A 14169-nucleotide genomic window follows, 5' to 3' on the forward strand; every position below is an offset into this window, starting at 1 on the left:
CACTGGTTTTACTTATTTTTACTTAGCACATGTTGCTCGTTATAACCACTTACCTTTTTAATGTCAACCACATCTGTAGTAAAGTCCCACTTTACATTCTTGAGAGGATTTGTGCCTTTTCCTTGATCAATTTTGCTTGGTATTTGTCAACATTACCTATCTTTTGTGAGAATGAAATCTTGGCTTTGTTGGATTCATCTGCTATGTATTCACCTGTTTTTGGTTTCATTTATTCCTTCTCATCCATATTTTCTTCTGACTGGTTTTAGTATGTCTTTTTTTACTTCTGGGGGAAGATGCTTACTTATAACTCATTAATCTTCATCTTTTCTTTTCGGATGCATGTATGTAAAGGTACACATTTCCCTGTAAACAATACTTTAGCTACATCCTACAAGGCTGGATGTGTAGCATTTTCATTATCACTCACTTCAAGACATTTTCTATCCCCCTCCCTTTTTTTTGGCCTACAAGTAAGTGCTAGAAGCATAGGTTTACAAAATTTCCAAATGCATGAAGATTTCCTATTTCTTTTTATTCATATTTCTAGTATAACTGTGCTCAGATTACCTGCTCTATATAATCCCAATCCTTTGATATTTGTTGAGACTTGAAGGCCCCAGATATGACCAATCTTTGAAAATTTTGAAGTCACATGTGTACTAGCTGGCTGCAATGTTTTATTTATATATAGTCATAGAATTTTGTTCAAAGTTCCAATCCTTGCTGATTTTTGTCTGCTTAACTGTCAATGTCAATTACTGATGGGATGTACTAAAGTTCTTCACCATGACTATAGATTTGAACACTTCTTGTAGTTCTGCCAATTTTGTTTTAGGTATTTTGTGACGAAGTTAATAAGATGCACCCAAAGTGAAAACTGCCGAATCTTTAAGCTGAATTAAACTTTGATCGTTATGAAGTGCCCTTTCTCTGTACAACACTTTCAGTGAGTGTTAACGTCTCTTTTATATACCAGTAATACAACACCAGTTTTCTTGTTTTTTTGTTTTGTATTAAGTAATCTCTACACCAAACATGGTGCTCAAACTCATGACCCCGAGATCAAGAGTCCCTTGCTCTACGGACTGAGCCTGCCAACTGCCTCAACACCAGTTTTCTTTTAGTAGAATTTCTATAATGTATCTTCTTCTATCTTTTTATTTTCAACCTGTCTTCTGTAAACAGCACAAGAGTGGACTTTAAAAAATCCAGTATATCTTTATGTCTTAACTGCAGTATTTAATCAATGTATATTAGATATGAATGCTGATATATTTGAGTTTAACTCCGTAATCTTATTTTGTGCTAGTTTCCCACCTGTCCGCTCTTCTTTTTGTTTCTAAGTCATCCCATTTTCCCCCTCTACTACTTTAGAATATACTGTTTCTATTCTTTAGTAATTACCTTTAAAAAAGAACATGGCAGGGTTCGCCAAGTTCAAAGTTAAATGAGCTTACCCCTTCCACTAGCTCTATTACTCCTTTTGTCTTCAGTGTTACTGTTTTCAGTATTTAATCCTATCCTTTTCTCAGTCATCCCCACCCCACGCCACATGTTACTATTATTCTTCCACATTTGTTTAGAGTGGCCCAAATATTTACCACCTTCTTTATCCTTCCTTGCTTGTACAGCTTACTCTTTCTATTTGGCATGACTTGCCTTCCAAGAACATCCTCCAGAATTCCTTCGGTGAGGGCCTGTCAGTAATTACCTGTCTTAGTTTTCTTTGTCTTAAAAGTTATCTTGAGTTTTTGATTTTTGTTTTTCCTTTGGTTCCTGTATCATTACACTCTACATATGGGTGTTTTTTCCTTTTTTGGATGAGTGGCTCATCTATTCTTTAAAACCCTCAGACATCATCTTGTCCAATACTGGCTCTGGCCCATGATCACTCACCTCTCCTGGAACCCCAATTAAACACACTTCTACCCTCCCCAATTCTTAATTGGTCTTACAAATTATTCATTTGGTCCTCTAAGATGAAATCTGTATATTTTCTTCTGCTTTATCTTTCAGTTCACTTATTCTCTTCAGTCTGTTGGTTTTTTTATTTATTTTTTTTGTTTTATTTATTTTTGAAAGAGAGTGCAAATGGGGGAGGGGCAGAGAGAGAGAGGGCCACACAGACTCCAAAGAAGGTTCCTGGCTCTGAGCTGTCAGCACAGAACCCAATGCAGGGCTTGAACTCATGAACTGCAAGATCATGACTTGAGCTGAAGTTGGACCCTTAACCGACTGAGCCATCCAGACGCCCCTAGGTTTTTAATTACAATTATTGAGCTACTCATATCTAGAAGTGGTAACCTGATTCCTTTTCCAAATTTGCCAGGTTGTTTTATAGTTTCCTTTCCCTGTAGGTATTTTTGATCTTGTCTATTACTTTAAGTACAGTGAGAGGCATTGTTCAAAATCTGAGTCAACCCCTCTACTGTCTCATATTTTCACGAATCTGTTTCTGCTGGTCCTCTTTCATACTGCTCTGCATTCTTTGCGCATTTACTTATTCTTAACCAGGAACTGCTCACTTCGTTGTGAAAATTACACATGGGGATTCACTAAGCCCGGAATAACGGGGCGGTCCTTCAAAGATCTGCTCATCTGTTCACTTGCAGGATGGCCCAGAAGGACAGTCTTCGTCGACTCTGAAATAAAGAACTTTAAAATTGGCTGGAGAATTTCCTCCCACTTAGGTCACGGGATCTGCATGAGGAACCACTCGTGAGAACGAGTCCTCAGGAGGGGAATGGGCTTATTTCTGGCTCGCCTTCACCCTGACGGTGTAGCAGTCCTCCGTGGTTGCAGTTCTGAGGGGTAGGGTCCTCCATCATACTGCCTCCTGTGCCCAGAGATGCCATCAAAATTCAGCGGTTGCTCCCTTTGCCAAATGCCCTCGGGGCCGTGTTTGCTGTCCAAGGCTACTCCTTTCACCGAGGTTTTGGCCTCCTATCTTCTAAGAATAAACAATCTAAGTGTCCATCGTTAGGTGAATGGATAAAAAAAAGATGTGGTCTATTTTACACACACACACACACACACACACACACACACATTCCTCAGGCAAAGAAAAGGATGAAATCTTGCCATTTGTGACCACATGGATGCACCTTGAGGATATTATGCTGAATGAAGTAAGTCAGACAAAGAAAGCCAAATACCACATGATTTCACTTGTAAGTCATAATCTAAAAAACAGAAACAAACTGAACTAAACCCAGATTTCAGCTATGAAGAACAGAGTGGTGGTTACCAGAGAGGAGGGAGGCTGGGAGTGGGAGGAGGTGAAATGGGTGAAGTTTGAACCAAGAGGTACAAACTTCTAGTTATAAAATAAATGTCAGGGGGATGTAATACACAGCATGGGGAATACAGTCAATAATACGGTATTAACTTTGCATGGTGACAGATGGTAACTAAACTTATCGTGGCGATCAGTTCCCAATGTATACAAATCACTACTGTACACAACAGAATATTGTAGATTATACTTAAATAAAAAAGAGTATTTTTCAAGCCATTCCCTGCTTTTCAGAAGATGCTTATTGTTGGCTGTGTAGCACCTGCCCTGCCCCACCCCGTTCATTAGACTGGTCCATCCCACCCAGTCCACCCCATCGCCAGAGCACAGTGGCCCCTCACTTCTCTGGGCTACTGACTCTTGGCACTGTTGGACCAAAAGACATTGCCATTTGGCACCCCTCGCCAAATGAAATCCCAGCCAATCAAGCTCTTAAAAGAAAAATGAGATCATCCCTGCTGCAGGACAGGAGGGCTGGTTGTGCCAGGGAGACTTCCAAATCCAGCTCTGGACAGACATCCAACCCCCAGAAGAGGGGAGCCTACAGGGTGTCCTTCCACCACCAACTGGGGCCCTGGCCAAGGATTCTCCAAGGTGGGAGGGTTTTCAGGTTAGAAATGCGTGGTCAGGGCTCAAATGACTTCTGGTACTCGACTGCTGGCTCCTTTGTTTTTAAGAAATCCACTCAATACTCCAACACTCATTACATTACCTGGGGGCGTGGATCTGATAAAGAAATCAATCCCCGGATCAGGGCTCTCCCTTCATTTAACTGCTAAGAAGAGTTGCTGCCTTTCCACTCAGATTTGTGGTTAAGAGCACTTGCTCATGGGCAACAAAACTTGACCCTCTTCCACAAGCCTTTTGCAAAGGCCCACCACGTATTAACGAATTTCCTGGCCAGACGCTCCCATCTCTGTGACCAAGGGGAAGTATGGGATGAGTGAGTTATTTCTTAGGAATAGCAAACTTCATTCTGGTTCCTTTTTATAATCAGCCATTGTATCATATGTCCCCAGCCCTCCTGTACTGCTGGTGGGAGTAGAAATGAGTACCTGCACCTTGGGAAGAAGTCTGGCCTCTCCTCTAAAGGTGAGGATATGCCTCCCTGTGGCTCATAATCCCAATCCTAGGTACAGACCTGATGGCCATGTAGATAAGCGGTCACCACAATGAGGGGCAGGACTTTATACTTCGTAATATAACATCTCCTATATTATAAGCCCCCAATCAGAAACTGTCCAAGTACCCATGCAGAATGAAATGGGCACTGGTGATGGACTCACAAGCCGGAGTACTACACAACGACAATGAGCTACGAGGCCGACAGCACAGATGACTCCCACACACAACATCAAATGAAAGACCCAAGAGAGCACGGGCCGGGCTTTGTGATTCCATTTACCTGGAGTTCAAATTCGATGGAGCAAATCTGCGTGCCAGAAACCAGCAGCGCAGCTACCCCTGGGGACAGGCAGCAGCTGGAGAGGGCAGAAGAGGAACGTGTGGGGGGATAATATTTCCTGATCTGCTGGTTAAACAGGGTGATCAGTTTGTGGCAGTTTAAAACTGGGCAGTGGACTCACAACAGAGCACTTTTCTGTGTAGGTACTTTGCATTACTAAAGGGTTAAAAATATATATGCCCACTCTGGTAGGAAAAACTCTATCACCCGGAACTTGAAGGAGGAGCATCCTCAGTGCCTGGAGTTTCTGTGACACAGTAGCTGCTGCCACCTCCCAGACCTCTCATGGGCGTGGCCGCGTTGCTCCCACCAAAGAGGTGGGTAGCTGGGGTGGGGGGAGGGGGGAGCAGGAAGGCAGTCACCTCACAGTCTGTGGCCACGCTTACTGTGCTGGCCGCCAGACAGCATTGAGTGAAAAATCAATCCGTTCAGGGGTGCCGGGGTGGCTCAGTCGGTTAAGTGTCTGACTCTTGGTTTCGGCTCAGGTTGTGATCTCGTGGTTCGTGAGTTCGAACCCCACATCGGGCTCTCTGCTGTCAGCACAGAGCCCACTTCAGATCCTCTGTCCTCCTCTCTCTCTGTTCTCCCCTGCTCATGCGCACATTCTCTCTCAAAAATAAACATTGAAAAAATGCAAAAATAAATAAATACACACATACGTAAATACATAAAATAAAACTGTTCAGAATAAGGCTCCAACTTAATAAGCTCCCAACTTAACAGGGAAGCAACTTAACACAGAAAACGGTGCCTGGGCTTCGGAGCCGTGGCTAAAGTTGACCTTTTCAATGTCCGCTGACACATCACTGTAAGATTTCATTAAAGGTGTCAATAATTCATTTATTCTTCAGCACTGACCCCTTCGTTTCCTCAATCACTGTGATTGCTACTAAATTCCAAAAATTACTTGGTTTTTTCCCCCTTCCTTACTACAAACATCTAGAACTCAGAAAGAAATTAAAGTGTATTGCACAGAAAGAAGACTACATCGAATTCCTATTCAGGATGAGCCTTAATTGAAAAGAAAACAGTTTTGATGGAGTTGAGTGGTACATTCTAACCACTGAATGAGAAGTTCCAGAAAAACATCCCACCTGGGCTTAGGGCAGAACAAGCGTCTCCACCGTCCCAGGTCAAACAAATAGGCCAGATGTGCCCATCAAAAAGGGAGAGGAATCGGGGCACCTGGGTGGCTCAGTCGGTTAAGCGTCTGACTTTGGCTCAGGTCATGATCTCACGTTTGTGAGCTCCAGTGGCATGTCAGTTGGCACAGAGCCCACCTCAGGTCCTCTACCCTTCCCTCTCTGCCCCTCCCTCACTTACATGCTCTCTTTCAAAACTAAACAAAAATGAAAGAAAGAAAGAAAGAAAGAAAGAAAGAAAGAAAGAAAGAAAGAAAGAAAGAAAGAAAGAAAAAGGAAGAGAGGAAGGAAGGAAGGAAGGAAGGAAGGAAGGAAGGAAGGAAGGAAGGAAGGGCAAGGAATCCAGGATCTACTTTTCATGTCTCTGCCAAGAAGCAAAGCAGAAGAGCTGGGGGAGAAACAAAAGGATGGGGGTAAACCTGGGACGGACTCTTACCAACCAGACCACCTGCCTGGACCATCTTCTCCCACCTCCCCTGGTTTCCACACGCAAGTGCTCAAGGAGAGTAACCTCCATGCGGGAGGTAGCAGGTTAACCTCATCAGTTCCTGTACTCCTCGAAGTCTGACTAAAAGACAGAATAAAATGCCAACTACAAGAAAAGAATTTTCCTCCTACCACTAAGGAACACTCTTGCTCACTAAACACAAAATCCACCTCTTCTCAGAGCAGAACCGTCACATTGTTCAAAGCAAAAATAACATTTTCTTTCCTGGTGAGCGTGTGGTCGCTGATACACTCAGTTACTCCCTGAAGCCCCACCAATGCTCATCAGCCACAGAAGGAAATCAAGGGTGCTTGCTGTGGATTCTCCTCCAGGAACTGCGGAGCAGCTGGGAAGGACCCAGAGCTGGTGAGGCACCCTGACATGGATGGGGGGCTATGAAGGGACAGGGAGGACTGAGATTAATATAACTGGCCTGGGGGTACCTGGGTGGCGTCCAACTTCAGCTCAGGTCCTGATCTCACAGTTCGTGGGTTTGAGCCTTGTGTTGGGCTCTGTCTTGATGGCTCAGAGTCTGGAGGCTGCTGCAGATTCTGTTTTTTCCCTTCTCTCTGCCCCTCCCCTACTTGCTCTCTCTCAAAAAATAAACATTAAAATATATATATATATATATATATATATATATATACATAATGTAATATATATAATGTGTACATATAACTGGCCTGGAAGCTTATGACACCTGGGAGAAAGCCAATGCCCAGGCCTTCCACTTAGGGTCACTTCAAACCCCTGGACTCTGTGAGCAGAGCAGGATCATCCCCATTCCAAAGTGTTCCTCCATGAATGTTACTGTCAACCTCTCAACTGCAGCCAGGCTGGAGGGAATCCAAAAATCACTTGGCTCTATAATATGTTTTTGTGTTTTATATCTGATGCTCTAGGAATCCTGACTACTTCAGGCTAAACAATAATACATTCCTAGAACACAAGCACTAGAAAATCCTCTCCCCATTAGCTTGGCAAGGATGGGCATCCACTGTGTGCCAGCCACTGTTCCAGGCATTAGGGATACCAAGGGGAAAGAAAGCAGACAGATCCCAGCATTGGCAGAGCAGACAAAGTCAGTCCCACATGCAGCATGTCTGGCTGATGATAATGAAGGGAAAGAAATACAGAGAAGCAGGCCAGGGAACAGGGGCGAGGGTGGGGATCACTAGGGGCTGTCACTTCAAGTAGGGAAGAAGATGGGGGAGAGCAAGCCCTGTGGCCTTCTAAGAAACAGCAGCCAGCTGCATGGACAGCAACAGCACATACAAAGGCCCTGAGGCAAAAGCATACAGATTAATAGGCCGATGTGACTGGAGCAGAGGACACAGGCAATGGCAGGAGTGAAGCCACAGTGAAAGCGGGGCCCTTGGAGGCCACTGTGAAGACTCTGGCCAAGGAGGGTCTCAAGCAGAGAAGTGCTAAGAAGGCAGGGGGTGAGAGCTAGTGAAGTAATCTAATCCACAGAAGAGAGGGGTCTGGACCAGGGTAGTGCCAGTGGAAGAGGGGAGAATGGTTGCATTCCTGCTCTGTTTTGAACGTGGAGGTTTGCCGCTGTACAAGATACAAGAACCAGAAAGCAAATAATTAAGGATAAACCGAAGTTTGTGGCCTGAGAGATGGAGCCATCTGGCCTAGCTTCGTTTTACATGAAGAGGCAATGAAAGCCCAGGGAGGACAAAGTCATGTCCAAGCTCACATAGCTTGTTTCTAGGACCAGAACCCCAACTAGCACTTCTCCCTCTGCCCCAAACTGCAGCTCAGTGGGAGACAGTAGTGACCACTCAGGTCACACCCGGATGCCCTCCAACTCCTCTATGCTCTCAGACGCCACAGCAGACAGTGCCCCCTCGGAGACCACCGATTCTAAGCACGGAATGTAAACCAGGGTAGGAATGCTGGTGAATGAACCACGAACCAGAGAGGATGACCACAGCCCCTGCCTGCCATGCAAGAGAACAGACCTGCTGTGCTCACACACTCCCATTCTCCCAAAAGAACTCCCAAATCTAGACTTTAATGAAGAAATTCTCCTTTAGAAGGCGGCTCAGCTGTTTAACAACATGAGGTTGGCCGAACAAATCTCATATGCAGGCCAAGTTCAGCCCACACAGGGCACCATCCTGGAACCAGTCCCAAGACAGCCTAAAACAGACCTGGTTCACTCACACCTTGACCAGGGTTAGGGCATGGAATTAAAGGTTTCAGTTTAAGATGGACTTTTAGTCCAACTTTTCAGCCAGCAGATGACATTCATTATTCCTATAAATAGCTGATAACTTCTAAACCAACCTCAGTGGACCTCCTCTCCCACCGAAAAGAGAATATGCAGCTGCCCATCATTCTGGGTTCTTTGTTAACTTTGGCTTTACCTTATTCTCTGTGGAGTACTAAGATAAGCCCCTTAGAACAGCCAAGAATTCAAAAAGTCTTCCCAAATACCGTCCAATGATTCTTTCGAAGTTATACAGAGAACAGAGTCCTGCAAATGACCCAGGAAACAATTTATGCCAGCCAACTATGAAAACACCAATACACTGCTAGTGTAAGGTTCAGGGACCAGCAGCTGTTCCAATCTTGCCAAAATAATCGAACTCAGATGCAATACTTTGCTCACAAATCAAAGTTGCTCCCATTGCTAGACAGTGGGAGATACGCCACTCAAGGCACTTAAACATATTAGATGTGTCCGGTTTTTACCTGTGGGAGTCCGGTTGCCAGTTTCAGGAGACTCATCAGAATTTGTCTGCCCAAGAAAACAACCTTCTAGGAAGTCCCTGAGTTAATTTTCTATAATGCTGGATGGCCCTCTTGCCCACGCTCTCACTTAGAATTAAATATTAACTTTCCCTACAAGCCATATGCTGTCTGCCCAATACCTATTTGGCTTGGTTTGACCATTTTGATGCTGTTGATAATAGGTAAGAACTTCCCCAGGGCAGGGCCACTATCTGTTCTGCTCCCCCACCCACTTTTTTTTCTTGGTATGCAATTTACAATGCACACAAGGAGGCAGGAATAAACGTTTTCTAAAGGCGATTAGGGTGAAGCCCATGAACTGCCACTAAGTCAACCGTTTTTAACGTATAAAATGGGGCATTTTATGTGGTTCGACATAATATTCCTAAATGATCAAGAACAGAGACTTGAATGTTTAAAGAATTCCAGCTACCTGGAACTCTTAAAAAGAAAAAAAAAAAAAAAAAAAAAAGAATTCCAGCTATCTCCAGACCAGCATTGCCCAGGAGAACTCTCTATGATAATGGAAATGATCTAAATCTGCACTGCAAACGTGTGGCTACTAAGCATTTGAAATACAGCTAGTGTGACTAAGCCATATTTTACTGGCCTCATTGTAACTGTCTTCAGCTTAAACAACTCTATGCAGCTACTGTATTGGACAACACAGTTGTAGACGACAGTTTTTTGTTTTTTGTTTTTTTTAAGTTTATTTATTTTGAGAGAGAAAGAGAGGGAGGGAGAGGGAGAGGGAGAGAGAGAGAGAGAGAGAGAGAGAAGTCCCACCAGAGGAGGGGTAGAGAGAGGGGGACAGGGGATCCAATGAGGGCTCTGTGCTGACAGCAGAGTGCTCGGTGTGGGGCTCAAACTCCCAAACCGTAGATCATGACCTGAGCTGAAGTTGGACGCTCTACCGACTGAGCCACTCAGATGCCCCTAGATGACAGTTTCTTTGCACGAGAAACAGGTCTCACTCATTTATATTTAATGTTTGAAGGCCCAGCATGCAGGAGACACTGCAGAAAGAAATGAAAAATACCTTTTTGCACTGATCACATTTTCAACTGGCTGTCTACCTTTCTTCCTCTGAAGCTCTTAATTCCAATCTTCTAGATCCATGTCTTCCCTTGAGTAGTTACTATCCCAGTAAATGTGGAATTACAGGACCCTGTGGGTGAACATTCAGAAGGCCACGCCCACACTGCCCAGGAACTGGGCAACAGGAACTGGGCAACAGGAACTGGCCTGACAGTGACAGCCACCTGACCTGCTGGGCCTCCACATTTCCAGCAGTAGAATGGGAACAACACCTTTTCTATGGAATGAGGTTGTGCAAGGCCTAGGTACACACTGAAGTTGTGGACTCTATTACTAAACAGTAAACCTTAAAAACCAAACTGGGCTCAGCTTGAGTTGTCCAATAAAGTAGTTGGGTAACTGAGAGAATATTGACAGGTATGGCCGTCTACCAGTCAACATTCAACATGTTACAGGCCAGGCCTTAACTACAGTAGACCCAGGATGTACAGATGGATAGCACAGACTCTTCCTCTGTAATTCGGACTGACCGTTATTTTTTCCCTCCTGAAGCAAGATTTTAGGGCAGAAAACTCTGCTATCTGGAAAGAACTTTTGAGTCCCTGCCTATGTGTCATTCATTAGCTAAAGTTCCCAGAGATAAAAGAACAATGAGTCTGGGGTCCTGACACTTTTAAAAGGTGTCCTTGTTACATACATAGTAAGCCAATATTCCAGTTAAATCATTCCCATTCAACCACTTAGACAGAATTTGGTACTGTATAATTATTGCAGCCTGTTGACTCTTCAGCAAAGAGCTTAATTGCTCAAATGTGACTCAATGACTTGGATTTATCTAAAACTCTCCCATCACCAAAAAAAAATATTCATACACCAAGGTACCACTCTAACTTCTAAACTCTATAGATGTTGAGAGGCTGATTCCTAACTACAAAAGAAAGGAGTCCTGTTATAGCAGAGTGCTTATGGCTCTCCCCACTGGCCGTCCTCTGCTTCCAAACCCCAAGACGCCTCACTTGTCCCCATCCCAGCTGCCCTGCAGGCCACGTCTGCATTGCTCCAGGTTAAGGGAAAACTTAGCCTAGTAGGAGGTATGCCCCCACTTTTCCTCCTTTGCTTAAATAGAGAAGGAAGTGGTACCTCCAGGACCTTAGAATCGGAAGCTTCTTTTCTGGAAGGGAAACAGGTTGGCAGCCCCTGGTGGAGCTGACCTTTAGAAAGTTCATGAAGTAATTGAGACATCACCACCATAGGCAGCATGCTGCAGGATCACCAGGACCTCTCTGGTGTCAGATTAAGAGGAAGTTAAGAGCACACACAGAAGGAAAGTGTAAGGAGGCAGGCAGAGACAGTAGGAGAAGGCTCCCCAACTGTGTAGAGCTGGCATAAAATGTGCAGCTGTCCCTCCTAAGACTACGAGAAAGAAGACCCAGGTCTCTAGAAACACTCAGCAGCCAGAGTTCTAAAGAGGTATCTAGCCTAGGATGTGAGGTCCTAGTGGGCCCACTTCCTCAACCTCCAAAATATACCATCCAGATGCCCCCAGCCAGCACAATAAGCAAACAGTGGTGGGAGGCTCCCAAGCACCCTTTAAAGTTTCATTTCCTTGGTGCTTCCCAGTCTCTGCTGACCTCCGACTTCCAGGAGTATTGCCAAACTGCCGTCTGTTTGCACAAGGTCCTAATTTTTCCCAGCACTTGTGGGGGAGGCTCCTCTGACCATGCGGTGAGAGAGTAGGTGGTATCTCTCCAGGCTACAGATAAGGAAACCCAGGTTCGGAGAGGTTAAGGGGCTTGCGCAGGGAGTCTGTAAGAGAGGCATCGGTTGGACCCTGGGACTTATGCGAGCCTTCGGTCTGTGGCAGGCGGGCTGGAGTCAGCCCCAGACTCCACCTCCCTCTGGTGCCCCACAAGCCCCTAAAAACTCATCCGAGCATTAACAGGCAACACTTGTTGGCTATTCCTTACGCGTGCTGGGTCTTCACAGCTTTTCTCTTAAGTAGAAATGATAAGCAACCCCGTTTTTCAGAGGGGAAAGCGGGACACCCGAAGTGAGGCAGCTTGGCCCTGGTCACCCTCAGAGCTTCAGGGATTTCAAAAGCCCACTCCCTTAACCGTTATACCACAATAAGCTACCATTTATGGTCTGTAAGCTGGGGAAGTGTCCCTGACGCTTCCCGGACGCCCTACTGGAAGCGCGGACCCCAGCCCGTCTTCCCTGCCCCAGGGCGCGGACTGGGGAACCCGGCGGGCTGGGGCGAGCGCCAGGCCGGGTGCCAGCGCGCCCCGGCCCGCTGGGCCGGAGGTGCCCGCTTCCGCCCGGGCATGGCACCGCCGGGCCATTCATCGTGGCGCGGGCGGGGCGGACCGGGCAGGGCCCGGGTGGCCCCGTCACCCCGCTGGGCGCCCTCGCGCCGGGCTCCGCGCGGCCCGGCCGGGAAAACGGTGCCCCTAGCCCCGCCGCCAGGGGGAGCAGGGAGCCGCCGCCCGACTCCGGGAAGTTGCCATCGCGGCCGCTCGGGAGTCCGGACCCCGGACGGCCACGGTGCTCTCACGGCGTCCCCTGCAGCCCCGCGTCCCGGGCCCGCCCTGTCGGGGGCCGCCCGCCCCCCGGAAGCGCCTCCAGGCCGCAGCCCGCAGGCGGGCGTGCTGGGCCCGCGGGCCCCCCATTCAATCCCGCCCTCCTCCCCCCCGACCGGCCCCCGCCGCCTTCCGCCCGCCCCCCCCCACCCCTCCAGCCCGGACTCCAGCCCGGCAACGTCATCCGGCCGCTTCCCGAAACTTAACCCCTTCCTCCGCCAGCTGTGCGCAGCCCCGCCCCACCGCCAACTTTCTTCGCCCAACTTCGGAGCGTGCGGGCCGGCCCGACGGCCCGCAGGGAGGGAGGGGTCGCCACGTCGTGCCGCCAGGCCGCCGCAGGTCCCCTCCGACCGCTTAGGGGCGTGGGGTCCACGCCGCGGGGTGCGCTCCGCCGCCGCCCCTGCACCGGGTTCGCCCGGAACACGCCCCCCCAGGGCCCGACCCGACCCCGAAGGTCGGTGGCCGCGGCGACGGCCGGCGGCGGGCGGCGCCGCCGGGGGAGGGGCCGCCAAGGAGACGTGTCACTCGCGGCGCGGCCGGCCCCGGCGCCCCGACGGCCCGGCCCGCGCGCCGCCACCGACGCTGCAGGGCCCTGCCAAGTTTCTTACCTGCAGCCGGAGACGCGGGAGGGAGAGCGAAAGGGCAGGAGCCGCCGCCGCCGCGGAACCGGGAGAGAAGCCCGCTGAGCCTCCGCCGAGAAGCCGCCCCCAAGCAGCTGCAGTCACCGCGACCCCGACGCCGTCCGCCCCGTCCGCCGTCCGCTCCGGCCGCTCGCTGGCTGCGTGCGCGCGTGTGGAGTCGTGGCACTTTCTGCCTCGGAGCTGGCGAACGGCCCCCTCCGCCGGGATCGCCGCCTCCTGCCTTCCCCACCCGGGCCAGCCATTCATCGAGCCGCCTTTCCCCATTGGCCCGCGCCCCGCCACTCCGCGTGTCACTGGCCAGTCAGAGCGCGGGCGGCCGAGCCGCGGCGGCGGCCATTGGGCGAAGAGGAGGGTCTCCGCCTCGGCCAATGGGAGAGGGGAGGAGCTGCGGGGAGCCGCGGGAGGCGGGGCCAGGGAGGGGCGGGGTCGTGCGGTGCGGCGCTCGGCCCTGCGCGGGGGCGGGGCGGGGCCGAAACGCCCCGCCAAAGCGGGAGGGGGCGCCGGTAGGTCCCGCCCACCCCAGGCCCGCGGCGCCGCTCGCAGTCTTTGCCTTGGGGCGGGCGCTGCCCAGGCAGCCTGCAGAAGGTGCGAATACAGGGGATGCCGGGCCTGAGCCCCTGGATCTCGACAGGCTGAGGTGACGGTGGGTGTCACCCTGAACGCGGTTGCGCAACCCACCAACAGCAGAGAGGAATGCTTTATTTAAACCCACTGAATCCCACTCCCCCCCGCCCCCCAGCAGCGGCTCCACCGGGCCCAGGGTGTGAGGACAAG

General features: G+C 49.1%; 1 protein-coding gene across 3 annotated transcripts in view; it reads right to left on the bottom strand.

Annotated features, from left to right (window-relative positions):
- Positions 1-13620, bottom strand: part of RRBP1 (ribosome binding protein 1) — a 64212-nt gene extending 50592 nt beyond the window's left edge. For all 3 annotated transcript variants that reach the window (XM_042980946.1, XM_042980947.1, XM_042980945.1), the window contains exon 1: positions 13363-13620. The gene's annotated coding sequence lies outside the window, so the exon portion shown is untranslated. The remainder of the gene's footprint in view (positions 1-13362) is intronic.
- Between the last annotated feature and the right edge of the window lie 549 nt (positions 13621-14169).

Source organism: Panthera tigris, chromosome A3 (genome assembly GCF_018350195.1).
Source record: "Panthera tigris isolate Pti1 chromosome A3, P.tigris_Pti1_mat1.1, whole genome shotgun sequence".
In the NCBI taxonomy this organism is placed as follows: domain Eukaryota; kingdom Metazoa; phylum Chordata; class Mammalia; order Carnivora; family Felidae; genus Panthera; species Panthera tigris.